The sequence below is a fragment of the Tupaia chinensis genome, unplaced genomic scaffold (assembly GCF_000334495.1).
Source record: "Tupaia chinensis unplaced genomic scaffold, TupChi_1.0 Scaffold000147_1, whole genome shotgun sequence".
Lineage (NCBI taxonomy): Eukaryota > Metazoa > Chordata > Mammalia > Scandentia > Tupaiidae > Tupaia > Tupaia belangeri.
This window is the reverse complement of record NW_006159617.1, coordinates 8,599,440-8,605,718: the sequence shown is the minus strand read 5'-3', so window position 1 is coordinate 8,605,718 and position 6,279 is coordinate 8,599,440.

The following is a 6,279-nucleotide window of genomic DNA, read 5'->3' as shown; positions in this document are numbered from 1 at the left end:
CATAGAGTGCAGATAGTCAGTATATATTGAGTGGATACATACAATATCTTTCTTTCATAGCCTGGCTTACTTCACTCAGCAATAGATCCTCCATATCTGACCACTTTCTATCAAATGCCAGGGTCTTGTTATTTTTTATGGCTGAGTAGTGTTCCATAGAGTATATATACCACACTTTTCCAATCCATTCATCAGTTTGTGGACATTTGGGTTGGTTCCATGTCTTGGCAATTGCGAATAATCCTGCAATAAACATTGATGTGCAAGCACTTTTCTGACTGAGTGTTCTCCTGTCTTATTATTATTTTAAAATTTGCTAGAGGGCATGTGTGTTCATAAGAGAGAGAAAATGAGAAAGCAAGTCACCAGGTCTGGGACTTGAACTGCGGTTGGCCATGTGGGAGTCCAGCTCCTTAATCATAATGCCACCTGCTGGCCCCTCAACTATTTCATTTTTAGACAGTCTTCCTTGACTGCCATATGCAAAGAGCTCCTCTTACCCTTCTCTACCAACCCTTTATCTCTCTATCTTCTTTTTTTTAAGAATTATTCACTTCATTTCATTTGTTATTATTATTTATTTTTTAATCTGACCAGAGAGAAACAGAGAGAGAGAAGGAAAGGGAAAGCGAGAAAGCCAGCTGCCAGGTCCAGTCCATATGGCTAAACTGTGGTCAGCCATATGGGAACCTACCACGTTAACTGCCATGCCACCTGCCAACCCCTACCTCTTTATCTGCTTTCTGTGCATAATTTTTCTCCATCGTACCTATCTCTTTATATTATGCTATTCTTTACATTATGTGTATTATCTATTGATTTGTTTTCATGAGGACAGGCATTTGTTACATTAAATGCTGTATTCCCAACACTTATAAACGTGCCTTGCACACAGTAGGTGCTTAATACATATTTGAGCAATGAGTAAAGGTAATGACAAGTAAAACCATCTACTCCCACACAGCTAACTGTCTGTATCAAGGGGTAGCAACGTTTTTCTAGAAAGAGAGAGAGTCACTCCTTTAGGTTCGGTGGCACAAGTACTATGCACCTGTAGTGTGGAAGCAACTATAGACCACACTTAAAGAAATGAATATGGCTATCTCCCAGTACAACTTCATTTACAAAAGCGGGCCATCGGCCAGATTTGGCCTTCGGACCATAGTTTGCAGACCCTGGCCTAGATGGACCTGACTATCTTATTAGGCTGTCTTCAATAATGTGACCTTATTGTTGCCCTGTCTGTGCTACCATGACTCTTCCAGTCCAAGAAGCTCTTACTCAGGATGATAAAAGTTGCACATGTCTTTGGAAAACCCCTATGAATAAACATCAGACTATTCGAACTCTCATTGAATACTACCAAATGACACTTCTCTCCAGGTTTCTTCAAACTCCTACCTCAAAGGTCTTGCCTTGCTGTGTTGATCGGTCCTAAATAATTACCTCTCGAGCTTCTGCATCGAAAGACCTACCGCCCAGCTGGCCCTGTGACCTAGTGATTGCAAGACCCAGATCCCACATAGCTGACCATATGATCTAAAGTCCAGTCTGAGAGACTTGAAAAACACACTGAGTACAAGTGCGTGCATCCCCAAAACCAAACAGGATATAGAAATGGAGTAGAGGGCAGTGTGATGTGACCATGCCTCCTTGGGGTGGGGGTGGTTTTTCCCTCTCCCTCTGTCTCTGTCTCTTTGTCTCTCTTGGCAAGAGCACATGCCCTCTGGCAAAATAAAAAAAATAAACAATATTATTTTTAGAGAGATTTTTGCTACAGGGTACATGTGCTCAAAGGAGAGACAGAGAGAGGTGGAGAGACAGAAAGCAAGAAATTCCCACCCCCCACCCCCGAGGCATGACTGCACTGCAATCCCTTCTCCATTTTCCTCTTGGTATCTTGGACATGCACACACGCACACACATGCACTCAACATGAGTTTTGTTTTATGGGAGAGGTTTTTGCTACAGGGTGCGTGTGCTCGCCAGACAGACAGAGAGAGACAGAGAGACAGAAAGCAAGAAATCACCCCCCAGGGGGGATGGCCACACCGCAATCCCTTCTCCTCCATTCTCCTCTCAGGATCTTGGGCATGCACTCACATGTGCCTGGAGTGAGTTTTAAGCCACCGGGTCCAGATGTGAACTGCAGTCGACTACATGGGAGTCCAGCAACATAGCCATTACGCTAACTGCTGGTCCCTCAACATGAGTTTTAAGCAGCCAGGTCTGAGACTCAAACCACAGTGGACTATGTGGGAGTCCAGCGATGTAACCATGACACCATCTGCTAGTCTCAAGAAACCAATTTGTAAGAAGACCTACCTATGGGGCTAGCAGAAGGCATAGCAATTACATCACTGGACTCCCATGTGGCTGACTGCATTTCAAGTCCCAAACCCCACAGCTTAAAACTCATGCCAAGTGCATGTACATGTGTGCCCAAGATTCTGGGAGGATAATGGAGGAAGAGGGACTATAGTGTGGCCACCCCCCTGGGAAGGTGACTTCTCACTTTCCCTCTCACTGTCTCTGTCTCTCTCTCTCTTCCTAGTGAGCACACATGCCCTATGGTAAAAACCTCTACAAGAAAAAAATGACCTACTTTCACCCACACAATTGAAATCTCAGAAATATCTCCACGTGACTTTCCGTTTTTTAGCTGTTGAGATGGTCAAGGTGGTGATCTCCTTGAGTGGGGAAGCCATTCACTTCAGCGTTGTTTACTGGAATTTTTCAAGGACTCGGCCATTATGAAGGGGAATCTCAGAGGAAATGATCATCTTGTTTCCAATGCTTCCGTTATCATAATTTCTTGGCATCCTCATTCATCGACATTTTCATTCATTCTTGCAACAGATACACAGTGAGAGCTTATTCCATATATACCCGCATAGCAGCTAGTGCTTAGGAATGTAAAAGTAAAATCAGGCAAGTTTGTCCTCTGTGAATATGATAGAAGAAGGAAACCTTTTTCTCCAATGATTAATGACCTCTGTGTTTACTTTTTTGACCTTTAAAAATTTATGTCACTGGGGATTGTGACAGGGCAAGAAAAATTCAGTGTTCCTTCTGGAAAAAGAAATGTAATACACTGTAAAGGTATATGTGACTCAATGTAATATAAACAAGATTATGATGATAATAAATACATACATACATACATACATACATTAAAAAAAGAAAAAAAAAGAAAAATTCAGTCATTAAAAAAGGGAGCTCCTTAAATCCCCTTGAGCTTTCCCCATCATCTTTTCTCCCGTTTTCTAAATGCATTAATCCCTGAGTCTGTAACTCATGGTGCATGTGGCCAAGAGTTTTATGGAGGAATGCCAGGCACGGCTGAAACAGCAAACTTTGACCATAACTGCTAGGGGGAAAGGCAGCGCTCCCTGCCATCAGTGTTCATAAAAATGCTGGGATTTACTTGCACAAAGAGCTCATTGAGAGCTGGCTGTTCTGCTACAGCCATTCCTTTATTCGCGTGGAGGAAACATCAGAAAACCCAGCCATCCTGCTTCTGCCATTTCTGCAAAGGGAGTGTTCTAAAGGCAGTGCCTGAGTAATCAGCAGGCCTGCCCTGGTCTCCTAAACGGGGCCTGCAGGAGCCCAAGACTGGAGTCAGGGCCTAACTCTGCCGAAAGAGCAGGTCAGGGAGCTGCCCAGGCCCTCCAAACCCTTGTCTGGGGAATGCGCATGGAGAGAAAGGGCACTCGCCCAGAGGAGGCTAGTGTTAATTAGCCAAGGAAACGAAAACACAATTGCCGTCAGTCAGAACCTCTTCACCAACGCCAGTCATTGTCAGTATTTCATTAAGGCAGGAGCTCCAGTTGTCATTGAACAATTGTACAAAGAACCACCCTCCACCCACACCCTGGCCAAGTCTTCCCTATGCTGCTAGGATTTCTGTCAATAGAAATGCACACTTTGTGTGTCCTCTTCTTTTCCCGACACTTTTAAAAGGCAAGTGCCTCCCAGAAGGCATCGTGCCTCGAAGTAGTCCAGACTAAACTGGATGTGGCTTCCCAAATGCTCTCACTTTCAGGAGGGATGAGATGGTGAGGGATGGATAATGAAAAAAGATCACTATGAAGCTGTGAAAAGGAGGAATGCCCACAGAGTAAAAGAATTGCAATAGCCTTGCTGACCCGAGGGATTAGTGTTTTTTTCTTCTTCTTCTTTTTATGGAGAGGTTTCTGCTATAGGGTGCGTGCGCTCACCAGCCAGAGAGAGAGAGACAAAGAGATAGAAAACGAGAAATCATCACCCAGGAAGATGGCCACTCTGCAATCCCTTCTCCTCCATTCTCCTCTCGGGATCTTGGGCACGCACACACACGCACCCGGCGTGAGTTTAAGTCGCCGGGTTGGGGACTCAAACTCCAGTTGATTATGTGGGAGTCCAGCGACATAGCCATTACACTAACTGCTGGTCCCAGGGATTAGTGGTTTTTGAAGTAAAGTCTTAGGTAGGTCCCTTTTATACAGAATGAACCCAAAATATCAAAGTCGGAGCCGGGGGTCCTAGAGTGTTACCTACCATCACAGCTTCAAGCTGAAGCCTTCCCATTTAGACTCTTCTGTGAAATTGCAGGGATTAAAGGAACAGGGTGTAAAAACATCTGCTAGGGACCAGCAGGTGGCATGGTGGTTAAGGTACGGGACTCCCACATGGCTGACCATGGTTTGAGTTCCAGACCTGGTGGCTTGCTTTCTCACTTTCTCTCTCTCTCTCTGGTGAGTTAAAAAAGAAAGCATAATAATGATAAATAAAATTCAATAAATCTAATTAGAGAAAAAAAAAAACCTTTGCTGGCCCAGCTCCCCATTGCACAGCAGGGGCTACGTGAACTCTTGAAAGAAAGGTGGAATATTTATGGATAGCCACTCTCCTAATCCACTGGTCACAGCTCTGCATAAGAACCAAATAATGGTATTAAATATTTAGTGAGATTCTACTATACACTGGGCTCTGGGCTAGATTCTGTACATTATCTGATATAATCTCCAACACATCCTTGTGAGGTAAGTACACATTTCCTTCCCAACTTACAGATGCGGAAACTGAGGCTTAACAGCGGGTAGGAAACTTTGTACAAACACAACCCTCAGACTATGGCTGGGCTGGCTGCCTATAATTAAGGAAGTCAGATCCTATGTGATCAACTACAGTGTTCAAATCCCAGTCCTGGTGGCTTGAAAAACATGCTGGGCGCATGTTCATGTGTGCACCAAATCCCAGCAGGATAGAGAAAGGAGAAGGGATTGCAGCATGACTGCAGCCACTGCGGGGCGCCTTCTTCCTCTCCCTCTGATTCTGTCTCTCTCTGGTGAGAGCCCGTGCCCTCTGGCAAAAGAGAGAGAGACTGAGGCTTATGTGGCTCTTGGACTGATATCCTTTACTCTGCCCCATACGTCTTTCCATTGCATCGTTTTTGAAGAAAACATTTATTTCTCTCTATTTGGCCCTTATCAGCCACAAATGTCACATAGGATTCCCGTAGGTTACAGATTTGGACCTCAACAGAGACATGTCTGCAGCACATATATTTTTTTTTTTCAGCTGGAATTTATATTTTCAAAGAAGGAAAAGCTTGAATGAAAATAGGGTGTTCTTTTATGGGTGGAACGGGTGAGTGAGCTACAGTCTTAGCACTTGATGAGGTTCTATTTTCCTCCCAGGTTGCCAACTCTGGGTCAGTATGTTTTGCTTTTCAAATGTAGCTCAGGCTTACTGAGGGCCCGAGGAGGGGGAGAGTTGACAGTCTGCAACTAACAAAAATACTCCACCTTAAAATCTGAAATTCAGATGGGAGAATTACTCCCCAAAGCAAAAATAACATTTGAGTGCTATTAAAAAAAAAAAAAAAAGAAAAAGCTGAAATTGAGCTCATCGTGGAAACTTTTAAGTGATGTCTAACAGAGACCAGGAGAAAAAAGGACACCATGTGAATAAGGACATTATTCTCCTTTCAGTTTGGACAGTGCCAGAGCCAGAGAGAAGTGAAAAGTATTTGATTCTCTCGTGGCAGGAGCAGATAACCACTGCGGGGTTAGTCACCAGCAAAGTCATCCTTCACTCGGTCTTACCAGCTACAGAATGAGAAAGTAATAATAGTTCAAGACGGGAAATTCTGCCCAAAGATGGGCGAGCTTCCCTCAGAGGTAGAGAAATGGAAAACTAGAACCACGAACAGGCAGGCAGCTCCCGCTGGTTTTATGGTTGTGAGTCCGTTTGTAAGAGGTCTTTGTATGTCAGAGACACTGGGGACCCAGCTTT